Source organism: Rhinolophus sinicus, chromosome 16 (assembly GCF_057876585.1).
Source record: "Rhinolophus sinicus isolate RSI-liver-muscle chromosome 16, RSI-T2T, whole genome shotgun sequence".
Classification (NCBI taxonomy): domain Eukaryota; kingdom Metazoa; phylum Chordata; class Mammalia; order Chiroptera; family Rhinolophidae; genus Rhinolophus; species Rhinolophus sinicus.
In genome coordinates, this window is record NC_142516.1 from 132092684 (window position 1) to 132106803 (window position 14120).

Below are 14120 nucleotides of genomic sequence, written 5' to 3' on the forward strand. Positions count from 1 at the left end.
AAAACTGAAGAACAGACAGGTTAGGTGGCTGTCCGAGGTCACACATATAATAAGTGGTACAGCCAGGAGTCAAACCCAGCAATCTTGTTTCATGATCTGAATTCTTTACCACATATTGTCACTGACAATTGGACCACTTTTCTGTCATGTCTGTACTAATCTAGAAAGGCAATGCTCACTGCTTCAGAAAACATTCCTATTACTATAATTAACAAAGCCAACATCTTCAACTTGTATAGAGGCTGTGATACACAGAATAATGTTCCCCCACCAAATATCCACATCCTAACCCCTAGAACCTCGTGAATATGTTACCTTATGTGGCAAGAGACTTTGCAGGCGTGATTAAGGATCTTAATCGTTAAGAGTATGAGAGAGAGCAGCCTAGATTATCCAGGTGGGCCCAATGTAATCACAAAGATCCTTTTAAGTGAAAAGGGAAGAGAGAAGAGTCAACAGTCGAGAGAGATTTGAAAATGCTATGCTGCTGGCTTTGAAACCTCATCAAACCGCTGCGCTATACTAACCTCTAAAATTACGTACTAACATTTTCCAAGAACATATGTAAAAGGTGACAGTAACATTCTACCAACAAAAATCTAATGGCTTTTTCTGGCTGTCCAGGGGAAAATTTTAGATCATACTAGCATGTTTATATCCATAGATAGGACTATTTATGTTGTGATGGGGTAAGACTTTTTAAAGTGGTATTTCTATTTCAGATGCCCCAAATCTTAGTTTAACTAATCTAAGAGATTCCTTCCCCACCCTCCTCGCCCTCCCCCATTATATGCTTTATAGGGATGTTAGTGAAACTAAAGAAGACAGAGTGTTTGGAAATGCTTTTAGAGAAGTCTCTGTATTAGTTCTGTTGCCTCTCTAACAAATGTCAGATTTAGTGGTTTAAACACAGCAAAATTTAAAACAACACAAATTCATTATCTTGCAGTTTTGGATGTCAGAAGTCTAACATGGGTCTCACTGGGCTAAAATCAAGGTGTTAGGGCTGCATTCCTTCTGGAGGCCCTCGGGGAAAATCTGTTTCCTTGCCTTTTCCAGCTGCAAGAGCCGCCAACATTTGTTGACTTAAGATTCATTCCTCTATTTTCAAAGCCACAGATCTGAAAAAATAAATTATTTTTCAGATAAGACCTAAACAAAAACATCCCAAAAAAGCTTATAAAAATAAGATCAAAAACTTTTTAAAGAAATTGGAGAATAGTACTGTGAAGCTAGAAAGAAGTCACATAAGAGGAAGTTTAGCAATCAGATCTACATGCTACAATAAGACAGACTTGATAGGCTAGAATAAGATAAATCTGGAGACAAATAAAAATGTACTCTGACACTGGTCTTGCAGTAATGAGGTTTGAGTTAGTTCTGATTCTACCGCTAACTGAGCTGCATGAATCTTGAAGAGATACAACATCTTTGGGCTTTTCTTTAAAGTCCACAATGAAGGTTAAATTAGGTGATCCAGATAACCCGAAATGACCCCAAACAATAGGAAAATCGGCTGTGATTCCTCTTATAAATGTACGAGATGGGACAACTAAGTTTGCGAACTCATCCCAGGAAAAGTGCTACATACCTCACTGCTGAATATCACTATGGTCACCTTGGAAGTACTCCCCTTGGGAAGCTATGCACCGACGCCAGTGCCTAGTCCACCCTTCAAAGCAATCTGGGACTCTTTTTGTGGAATGGTCATCACAGCTGTCGTCATATTACCATTGATGTCCTGAATGTCATCAAAATGTCTTCCTTTCAATATTTCCTTTCTTTTTGGATCAAGAAAGAAGTCACTGGGGGCCAGATCAGGTGAGTAGGAAGGGTGTTCCAATACAGTTATTTGTTTACTGGCTAAAAACTCCCTCACAAACAGTGCTGTGTGAGCTGGTGCATTGTCGTGATGCAAGAGCCATGAATTGTTGGCGAAAAGTTCAGATCGTCTAACTTTTTCATGCAGCCTTTTCAGCACTTCCAAATAGTTAACTTGGTTAACTGTTTGTCCAGTTGGTACAAATTCATAATGAATAATTCCTCCAATATAAAAAAAGGTTAGCAACAGCACTGCAACAAGTTCGCGAACTTAATTATCAGACCTCATATAGCTTGGATTTTCATTCTGACAAGAATACATGTGGTTTAAAAAATTAACAAATATATGGTGATGGAAGAAGAACTGACTCTGGGTGGTGAACACACAGTGGGATTTACAGATGATGTAATACAGAATTGTACACCTGAAATCTATGTAACTTTACTAACTTTTGTCACCCCAATAAACTTTAATTAAAAAAAATTAACTTGAATGTCTTACCTACCATATTAACATTATTTAGATGTTCGCTATTTGCAGTAGCAAACAATTATATGAAATTCACAGCCAATAGACCTATTTACATAACTAAGATTTTAGGGGATCAAATCAGCATGACCATCGTATTTCTTTCTATAAAATTCTCTAAGTAAATAAATAATCTCTAAGTAAATAACCAAGGTATATTAAAGATTAGGCATGTTGTCTTCTAATTTGTATTGTAAATTTTTCGAGTTCATACTAATAGAACAACACCATTTTTCAAAGCATACCTGTACTACTCCAGAATCTGTTTAAGTCTAGTGTTGTCACCCCAAATATTTTCCTGAAACTTTCACTTAAAAATTTTCTACTAGAAATGTGTTGAGAAGGGTATGGTCAAGGACATTAAAATACCCTATGTTAGGAAGTGATCTGCATGCAATGAAACACAATTATGAAATACAAAAAAGGAATGTCTTATTTCATTTAACCAGAAACCCTGTCACTAAACATAATACAATCACACAATTTTTACTTGACGATGATTCCATTAAGTTACACATTTTTTGGTTGCTTTGTAGTTCTTATTTTTTCCTGACTAAACCACATTACTATTGAACTGCCTTGTATCAATACAAAACTTACTAGTAAGACATGGTATTTCCCTTATGTATTTGGTTTAACCTCAACTGTCTTCACTTTGTTCTTAACCACACCCATCAGTAACAGACATAGTGTTACCACTTGAAAAAAACTAACATTATTATTTTTTTAATATTTATTTATTTATTTGTTTTAATTGTAATTGCTCTAACCAACTGAACCATCCGGCCGCCCCTCCGGAAGGTCAGCGGCAGCTTGTTGTCTTCAGGCTAGTTGTGGAGGGCACAGCTCACTGGCCCACGTGGGAATCGAAACGCAACCCTGCTGTTCAGAGCGCCCACTCTAACCAATTGAGCAATCCGGCCGCCCCTGAAAACTTACATTATTTTCCAATCCCTTACACATCAAGGGTACTGGATCACACTGAAAACTACTACAAACTAAGTAACCTACCAGTCATCTTGTTCCATTTACTATGAAATCTAGTAAACTAACAAGTTTATCCATGTATTTTCCTACCTTTGTCCCCAACAAACTTTTAAATGGTTTCTAAGATTGGTTCTTAAAACACTGCAAAATTTTAAGAATGGAAAATACTTTCTTTTCCCTTGTATTTTCCATTCCCCATAGTATGATATAAAGAGAATGAATTACAGAAATGAGTAGTATGAGTAGTTTTTAAAGTACTAAGCAATTTAAAATAATTTATTAAGTTCATCTTTCTTATAAAGACCAGGGTATTTTTGGTTCATCAGGTTTAACACTAATAATTTAGGTTCAATTGTATTCAACATTATGTTTTCAAAATAAGCAATAAAAGTTAGAACATAAGGAACTTCATACCACATATTCAAAATTTACACTATCACCTATTTGCTTAATCAGAACACTAAGTGTTGGTGAAGCTGTAGCCATCATGCTGTTATAACAGCAGTGGAAGTAAATTTGGACTGGAAAGTTAACTTCGTGTTCATACTTGTACCAGCATGAATTCTCTTACCAACTGAGAAATGCCACATAATAACCCATGCAAAGATTCTGATCAAGCATTAGTTAACATTCAACTTTTAACTATGAAAGTGAGTTTAGGCCAACTGAGTTTATTTCTTCATCTATTATACATGCAACTAAGATTAGTTCATTTTGCATGTGCTATTTTTCTTATATTAAAAAAAAATCATTTATTATCAGCCAAATGCCTGGCACAGTTCTAGAAACACTCTAGCACTTTTAATTTGGATCCCCATAACTCCAAAGAGTAGTCATTTTCATCTTCACTTCAGAGAGAACACTGAGCCTCAGTGGAAAGAGAGACAGTGGGCATAGGAACTCAGGTCTGACTAGACTCTTGCCCTACATTCCACTGCCCACTCAGTTTAAAAAAAAAAAGATGTTTTGTTAAAGGGCTTAAAGCAAACAGAACAACTGTCAGGGTGAAGGTCAGTTAGAGCAAAGCAAACCTCTCTTAAAATTCAAACCATACTTTCTATAGGGTGACAAGTGTGCTACAGTTAATTATATAGGTATAGCATAATCTCTATTACTAATTTATAATTATTTTCTAAAATAAAGTATTTCTAAATAAAATTTGGATGAAAAGAAATGTAATTTAAACCACATACAATACTCTCTCAATAAAGGCATCTTGACTAGACAAAATGCTTTTGTAATTCAAAAAATCCACTTCATACTTTGTTTCATAAAATTAAACTTTAAATGTCAGGTTTTCTTAGCATAACAAATATGAGCATCTTTTCAGGAATAGCTTTCTAAAATTTCACTCACAAATAGATATAAAGTATATCTCAGTCAATTACACCCCAATAAAGCTAAAAATAAAATTTTAAAAATGATAATGACTATAAAAAAGTAGATATCACACACGTATATATCACACAAGCTGTTGTGTTCTTGCATTTTGTACTACACTTTAAAAACCACAAGTAAAATGCAATCTTTAAAAACAAAGCCTTTCGGATATTGCTGGGAGTTTAAACTGGTTCAAACCTTTCTGGAAAAATTCTAAAATTGATTGTGATGATGGTTGCACAATTCTGTGAATATACTAAAAACCACTGCATTTGTACACTTTAAATGGGTGACTTGTAGGTATATGAATTATTTCTCAATAAAACTGTTATAAAAAAGCTTTCTGGAGGACAAATGGGAAATATGTGTCACAAGCTTCTGAAATGTTCAAATCTTTTAAGAAATTCCACTTCCAGGAATTTATTGTAATAAAATAATCACAGTTGTTTTAATGTGTAAAGATGTTAATCAAATTATAATATCCCAAAATTGCAAACTGCTTAAAATACCACCAATAGAAGAATGGTAAGGAGACATAGCACACCCTAACAATGAAAATTATGTCAATTTTTAAAATCACATCCTCAAAAAGCAAATTATTTCACAATAGAGTGCATTACAAAATAATATTAATGTACAATTCCAATTTGAAAAAACAACAACACCTATATGCGTAAGAAAAAAACACTGGAAGGATATAGAACAAAATGTTAATAATAGTTACTTCAAGTTGGTAGGCTTTCAGGTGATTTTTAATCTTTATCATCTTACTGGTTTTCAATTTCCCTACAATAAACAATCCTTTCATAATTTAAACATAATAAATGTTATTTTTAAACTAATGGCCACTTTGGAAAGCACAAATTTTCCATTAAAAAGTAAAAACTAACAGGGCTATCAGCATTTCTTAGGAGTTGTGTGTGTGTGTGTGTGTGTGTACACAATACCTTAACTAATACCTTAACCTCAGTACCTCAGTGCCTTAACTACTAATAGTCACCCAATACAATAAATTCTAATGATTAAAGCTTAATTGTACAGGTGATAGCAACACAGAAACCATGAGATGACCAAAAGCATATTAACACTACTCCATACACAAACCCAAACTACTGATTTTAGATTTTAAAATTAATTCTATCAAATATGTTTGCTTCCACATTGGAAAACTCAACATCCTTGCAGCGGATAAATTAACAAGGAATACATTTAACCTTCAGCCAGAATAAAAAAATAACACCATTCTACTGCATTACAGATGGGAATTCAAGGATACAGTCAAGCACAGCAAGAAATTTGTCATCACAATCAAACATGAAATACTATATTTATAAACACTATATCCAAATACTAATATATTTGGATCCTACAGAGATCACAATGGAGACAGCTTAAAGTTACAAAATTATAATAACCACATAAAGGCTTTATTTAATCTATGTATGTAGAGATGTTATAAAAATGTCTTCAAGCCCACACTGCAGTTTTATGCAAATAAACTATTCAGCAGATGGGGGGGGGGAATTCAACTTTTCTGCCATCAAAATTCTCGAAAGTCAACATTAAATCTTTCCAAGCACACATGAAAATAGGCTAGAAAGCCAGGGAAGCACAGTCAAGTAAGTAAGTTTCTTCAGTTTCAAAGGAAGTCTGAAACCTAGCCAAAATACAGAAAAAGTAAGAATCAAGGGGCACCGACAAGGAAGAGTCAAACATAGATTGTCATTACTGATTATTTCTCAAGTTAATGCTTTTTGAATGGTTACATTAATGTGAAAGCAAGAGAGTCCAACTAGTTTTTGTAAAATAAGATATTTACGTTAGATTAGTAGTATGGCAAATTTGACATTTTCTAAGCAAAAATCTAAAAGTTTAGAGTCTGCACATTAATCTAAAACCAGTAGTCACTGAATCCTATCAAAAAGTGCGAGAGATGAACTCTGAAAAAACATTTTGTATAAAATGGCGTGATTCTTGTAGAATTCGGTATTTTTTTTGGTTTCACATTCATTAATAAAGCACCAAGATTTAAAATCACTAAATGACTAAATGTTAGGAAGGTATTATTTTTTGTCTAGATAACCCTTTTGATGATAACAAAAATTGGTCATTCAATTTTTACATTTGCTGACCCTTCGTGGTTATTAATTTCTCAGGCTACTTTTCAGCATACTTTTATCCCTAAAGTTCAAATACCAACAAGGCAACACCAGCTAAACCAATGGTGCTATCTCTGCAGCTTTTCTTAAAGGGCTTATTACCTACGTGGGTACTACATGATGCTCATTTTCTAATTATTTGTTTATATTGTACATTTAAGTTTTATGCTCTTTATGTCATGTTTCACAACTTAAAAGTTGTTTAAAATGCTTATTTTTTAAGTTTTGGTTTTTTTTTCCTTGTTGTTGTTGAATGTACGGCTTTCTTAAGACTCCACAGCTAAGAGATGTTAATAAACACAAAACTCAATAGATAAAATACTGTCTTGCTATGGCCAAAATGCCACTGGGCAAGTCTCTATATGACACTTCTTAATTTCCTTCTTAATCCCAAATCAATTTGAAAAACTAAATTTTGTCTTACCCACAAAAATCCCGTGAAGCCACACATTTCCTAATTTTAAAATAGGTACCGTACTTACATATGTCAGGAAGCTTGTATACAAGTTACACCAAAATAAGAAAAAGCATGTCCTATGGGTAAAACAATATTTTACCGTTACGTTAAAAATTAATGTTTAATTGTCTATTAAAATAAAGGTAATGTAGGCTACGAAGAAAAGGTCAAGAAACACACACCCATACATATAGTTTTAGTTTTCTAAAAAGTAATCAGACGGAAATCTGAAAATATTATTCTACTTAACATGGTAGGCTATTTGGCCTGAGTTCCTGAAATCTCATTTTCCATCTTTAAATTACGTTAAATAATTCTTGTGCTTTTCAACTTCACATTAAAAAAGAAAAATGTTGAGTTATTGTGTGAGGATTCTATTCAACATCACAGAAGGTGTAATATAAATGCAAGGTATTATTAGATAATAATATTCATACATATCTATGGTTAAAATGGAAACTATACGTATATAAAAATTTGTCATTTTCCTGTTCACTTTCTCCTCAATATAGCCTTAAATCTAGATGAAAAAGGGAACTAGTAGGAAAAGTTATCACTGTAGAGGAGTCAATGACACAGATACATCTAAAATTTTCAAATAAGCCAAGAATCCTTTTTCAAAGAGCTTTTCAAATTCAAAACCTTGTCAATAAACAGACGTACTTTAGGAGTAACAACACACATCCAATAAAAAACTGAACATTCTCTAAATTCATAAAATTTAAAATATGCCTTTTACCTTCTTTTCTCTTTTTTTAATAAACAAAGTTTTATTGGGACACATTTTCTTATTACTTTATTTTTTCTCCTTTTTCTGCCTCCCCCATCCCACCCACCCACCCACTCCAGTTCAAGCCATCGTTTCTCAGTCTAGTTGTGTAGGACAACAGCTCCCTGACCCATGCTGGTATTATGATGAGCCTTGCGCTCCCCACAGCTGAAGCAGTCGGTTGCCGGTCATTGGTCTCGCCGCTGGCCGGCCAGCTGGCACCAACCGGCAACCTCGGCATTACAACCATGGCGCTCCAACCACCTGAGCCACCGGGCCGGCCCACCTTTTACCTTTTCATGACATAGAGCAGAGGCATAACATAATACATAAGTGTTTAAAAGTACTCATTAAATACTTACCCTGTTTCCCCGAAAATAAGACTTAGCCAGACCATGAGCCCTAATGCGTCTTTTGGAGCAAAAATTAATATAAGACCCAGTCTTATATTATGTTAGAGTAAAACAAGACTGGGTCTTATATTAATTTTTGCTCCAAATGACGCATTAGAGCTGATGGGCCGGCTACATCTTAGTTTCAGGGAAACACGGTAGTTAAGGTCAACAATAAAAACCCAAACTCTGTAAGCTTTAAAAAACGTGTTACGTAGTCATAGTATGATCAATTTCTTAAATTTACCATTATTAACATTTATAAAAAGATTAGCTTGCAGAAATGAAGCTCACCATTCATTGAAAACTCAAATGCTGGACATGTTTAATAACAAAGGAATAAATAATCTTAGTTGCTCTTTCAAATAGACTCTACTTTTAAGTAAAACTAAAAACAGGGCAGATTGCATCAAGAGGCAGATTTTATGGATAGATACCAAATTCTAAACCTTTTTAAAGCTTTAATGATTTTAACTTTCTAATGGTCTAATACAGACTATCTTTTTGTTTCAAAAGAAACCATGTATAAATATCCATTGTAACTTATTCTTGATAGACAAAAATAACAGTGCCTGCTAAAATTTTTTTAAAACTTGTTTTCAATTAGGTATTTTTTAGCTCATTTTAAAAAACTTACCAATGTCTCAATTTTTTTTCCAAGTTGTTTTCCAGGATCATGATAGACCTCTTATTTTTTCATTTCATTGTTATCTTATTTCATTGATAACTTTATTAAAATAGGAAAATTCTGCTCCAAACCTCTTTATTATAGAAAACAGAAACTTCAAGATACTTGGACATGATTCATTTATGCATGCAAAAATATTCTGTGCATATGCTATAGGTACATACTGAACAAAGTATGAAAAAATAGAAAATCCTTTGCTTCACTGCAGCTAAATTTCCTTGCAGTCATTATACTAAACGTGCCTAACCTTGAGTATTCCCCCTCACCTTGAGCTTTCACAGAAAGCTCAAATACTTTCATAACAATGAAGTAATGCAATGTGTAAAGAGCCAGGTAACAGGTTTCTCACTAAAGCCTTGAACTTAACTTCTCTAGGCCTCAGTTTTCTCTCTCGTAAAAAAGTTGGACTATACTTCTTCTATTTAAATAGGCTTTTAGGGACTTAATTCAGGTCGTGCTCTATTATTATAATAGTAAAAACCTGTTAACAACCTAATATGAATCAATATTCCAAAGAGTAGAATACTATATGACCCTTAAAAATGCTGTAGATCCATATATACCCATTAAAAAGGATGTCCCAGATAGCTTGTTAAAACAAAAATGCAGATCGTACGGCCCAATTTATATGCATTTTAAAAGAGATAAACGGGCCAGCCCAGTGGCTCAGGTGGTTAGAGCACTGTGCTCCTAACGCCGAGATCACTGGTTCGATTCCCACATGGGACAGTGAGCTGCATCCCCTGCAGCTAAGATTGTGAACAACGACTCTCCCTAGAGCTGGGCTGCCATGAGCAGCCAGGAGGGCGCCACCGGCCGCTTGCTGTGGGCTACCCTGTGCTGTCAGGAGCAGCCGGTGAGAGCTGCCGTGAGCGACTGACTGACTATAGGCGACCAACTGCCTCAACTGGGGGGAGCGCAAGGCTCATAACACCAGCATGGGCCAGGGAGCTGTGTCCTACACAACTAGACTGAGAAACAACAACCTGAACCAGAGTGAGGGTGCGGGGAGGCAGAAAGTGGGGGAAAAAAAACCCAGAAATACATATACCGTGTTTCCCCGAAAATAAGACCTAGCCGGACCATCAGTTCTAATGCATCTTTTGGAGCAAAAATTAATAAAAGACCTGGTCTTGTATAAGTCCTGGTCTTACATTATAGTAAAATAAGACCGGGTCTTATACTAATTTTTGCTCCAAAAGATGCATTAGAGCTGATGGTCCGGCTGGGTCTTATTTTCAGGGAAACACGGTATGTATAGAAATGTTCTAGGACACACAAGAAACTTCCAATGGTCATCAGGGGTGTTAACTTTTTTTAAAACCTCTTAGCCTTTTATAATATTTGAAAAAAAACTAATAATGAATACATATTATTTTAATGAATTAAAAAAAACCTAAAAGTAAAGTTTTGCTGATCCAGGTTCTATAATTAGAAAAGACCCGGGTTCAAACACTGTCATTAAACACTTAACCTCAATTTCTCCATCTGTAAAAATGACTTAATAGTACTAACCTCATACAAACGTTGGAAGGATAAAAGCATGCAAGACACTCGGCATAACACATTGTAAGAGGACAACTACAGGCAGCTACAACTATGATTATTATTAATGTTATTATAAACTCCCGAAACCGAGTGTATTTAAATTCAGATTTGACAATTCACTCAAGGATGACCAACGTCTAAAGAAACCAATTTCCTTTGTCCAAAACTAATTCAATTAGATCAGTACAAGAACATATTAAGGTTTTAAAAAACGAATCACAGGTAACAGGTGGGCTTATGGATATGGTAATCAGAACAATGTCTGGGTTTTAATTAAATATCATCTACCTATTAGGTTGGTGCAAAAGTAATTGCGGTTTAAAAGGTTAAAAATAATTGCAAAAACCACAATTTCTTTTGCACCAATCTAACTGAATACACAGAAATACTTTTTTTAGTTATTCAAGCTTCCAACGTCAGTTTATTTTAACATACAATTTCTCATTTTCCTAAAAATTTATGGCACTGATAGTTTATGCACATAATTTACAATTTAATTATAAATAATAGGTCAAATGAATGGAGATATAAAATGAAAATCTCCATAAAATGAAATCTCCATGAAAATAAATTCCAAGAACGCTTACTGAATGGCTTTTTAAATGGAATTTTTCCTCACAAAATTTTTAAAAATTCAGGCTGAACATTATCAAATCAAAATACTCCAAGTTGTAAATTTGGCCTTTATACTAAAAGTACTCTCACAAAGTACCACTCTAACAATAGTTTATTTACTTTTTCCAAAAGACTATGAACATATCCTAAACTTCTATATACAAACTGAAAAGATGCTGCATTAAGGTAGATTAAATCAATATCTAGTACAACTGGTTTGAGTCCGTATTACAATTTTAACAAGCCTTCCATGTATTAGAGAAGTTTCAATATCAATATGATGGATTAAAGTTTAGATCACCCCAATTACAATTATAAGACAAAACAAGAGGTCACATACATATTTAATCCTTTTCAATATGAAAATAAAAGAAGCTCCACATAATTTATCCACTGTAAACTTGTCAGGATTTAAACATTTGCCCCCACAAAACTTTAGAATAGTAACTATTTCAAATCACACAAGTAGTTACATTTGACATTAAAGAGTCACTGTAGCTTTCCTGAGAGTGACCTGAAATTCACACACACACACACACACAAAAAAAAAAAAATTGGCACCTCAATGAGGCTCTAAAAACTGCATGCCTACTTCATAGATCATTGCAGTGTGCTGAATTAGCATCTGGAGATTGTATTGAGCTAGCTACATGAAAGCAAAGGGAAGGGATGGAGGAGACAGAGTTTATAAAAAAAAAATAAAACACTTCTTAACACACCCATCGCCTATAAGCAAGAGCTATCATAAACACCGTTTTAAAATACTACACACGTTTCTAATTTTCTAACAGTCAAACAGATAATCTACCGCAAGCATATCTTCCTATCCCTTCTCACCCCCACACAGTGCTTTGCCAAGAGCACAAGCCCAAGTAAAATAACCGATGCAATTTCCTTGTTTACTTAAAGAATTGCAAAAAACATGTTGACTGCTTCCGAGTCCTCTGAAACAAACGAATATTTAAACGACTTTTGATGGTCATTTTTGAAATAAAAGAGTGATGAGTCCTTCAGCTAGTAAAAATATAGTCTTAACTTTACAAAAAGGGTTAAATTTTACATTGCAGTTCATTAGCATGCCTTGTTTGCAACCAGAAGGAAGAGGAAAAAGAGGTGTGTGTGGGGGTGTGGGGAGGGGGGTTGAGCAGCAAAACACACAAGATGGAAAACATCACTACCTCCTTTGGTGGTTATGAATAATTTTAAATGACCTCAAGATGGAAGGGAAGAGTTCATGAATAGAAAGAAAGGGTTAACCATATGAACTGGCCCCTTTCAGATTCATACTGATGTCGGAAAGAAGGAATTTATTTACACTGCAGTGTCTGGCAGCAAACATGGCTGCCCCTGCCCCCTTTAAATCTGAATTGTCTTCACTCCCTCACCAAAACCATCAAATTATGGCCATGTCTCTCCCTGTCTTGCTACCATAACACTAATACATCTCTTCCCTCAAAACAGTAAAACCCACACCTCCCCATTTCACAACAATCATAACACCATAACTACTAGCTTCTCTATTCTCCAGCCTTGAAAGAAAAGGCACAAAATACACACAAATATAGGAACAAAAGGCTTTCCTTTCCTTTCCTAACATTTTAACAACCCCTTGCCTTCTCTTCCTCCCACTCTGTAATGCTTGGTCGGTAGTTCTCATCCTTCTCAACATTCAGTTCATTTCCTTCCAGTTTCCTGAGTCTATTTCCTATCTTCCTTTTGCATCCTGTCTCAATCATTTATCATCCCTTTTCCTAATCCACCTTTTCCTTCACTTCCATTCCCTCGTTTCTCCCTTGATGCCCATTTCTCCACCCAATTCTATCTCCTTCCTCCAGACTCCTAGTTCCACCCTCCACCCCCAAACCTCCCTATCTCTCAGTCCTCCCAGGTCTCTCTAACCGTCTCCAAACCTAACTCTGCTCCCCTTCCCCTGCCCCTCCCCCGTTCCATCTTTATCCCCGCCCCCATCCCACCTCTACTCCCAATTCCCAGCGCCACTCCATCTCTTACCCCAATCATACCTCCCCTGCTACACATCCCCTCTTTATTACCTGCTCCTCCTTCTAGACTACCCTCGAACCCTTGCAGGCCACCCGCTGGCCCTCCCATCCCGGCTAGGGTCTCTCTCCCAACCCGGGTCCCATCCCTAGATTGCCGCCTTCTCGTTCTCTCCTCGGCCTTTCCTTCCAATACGCGCACACACACACACACACACACACACACACACGCATACGCATTCACTTTACCTTCAGTTTGTTCCATTCTAACCCCCCGGCCGTGTCAGTACGATCACAGGAGAGACACGGAGGCCCGGAGTGGGGCTCGGGTGCGGGCAGCCGCCGGGGCCGCGGAGGAAGGAGACGGAACCAAACTAGGCCGCATGAAATCCCCGGGCTAGATTTCCCCGGCACCGGATGCCTCTGCCATGGCGGCGGGCACGGAAGAGGGCCACGGCCGGGCCAGGCCGGGCGACGAAAGGAGAGGAGGAAGGCTGCGGGAGGTGGGGTAGGCAGGGAAGGTGGAGGGATGGGGGGGTCGCCGCGCAGCCGCTGCTATCAGAGAGGGGCCTGTGGCTGGCGGCCGGGTCGGGGCAGCAGGGTCCTCGGGACTCGAGCCGGCCTTCGCACGCCTCTCCGCGGCGACCAGTGGACAGTTCCCTTCGGCCTCCGCCGCGGTCCTGGCAGTAGCTAGCTATCGCCGCCGCCCGCTCCCGCCGCTGCCACCACCGACACAAAGCCCCACCCCCACCCCGACTCTCTGAGCGCAGCCGCCGCC

The 14120-nt window shown here is 36.8% G+C and overlaps 1 protein-coding gene across 10 annotated transcripts in view; it reads right to left on the reverse strand.

Annotated features, from left to right (window-relative positions):
- The window catches only part of NSD3 (nuclear receptor binding SET domain protein 3), a 105965-nt gene that overhangs the window by 88708 nt on the left and 3137 nt on the right, over nucleotides 1–14120 (reverse strand). For 7 of the 10 annotated variants that reach the window (XM_019748085.3, XM_088793553.1, XM_019748084.3 and 4 more), the window contains exon 1: nucleotides 13592–14091. The exons of 2 other annotated variants lie outside the window; for them this stretch is intronic. The gene's annotated coding sequence lies outside the window, so the exon portion shown is untranslated. Of the gene's footprint in view, nucleotides 1–13591; nucleotides 14092–14120 lie in introns of those variants that run through there. One more of the 10 variants, XM_019748079.3, reaches the window with a different exon arrangement.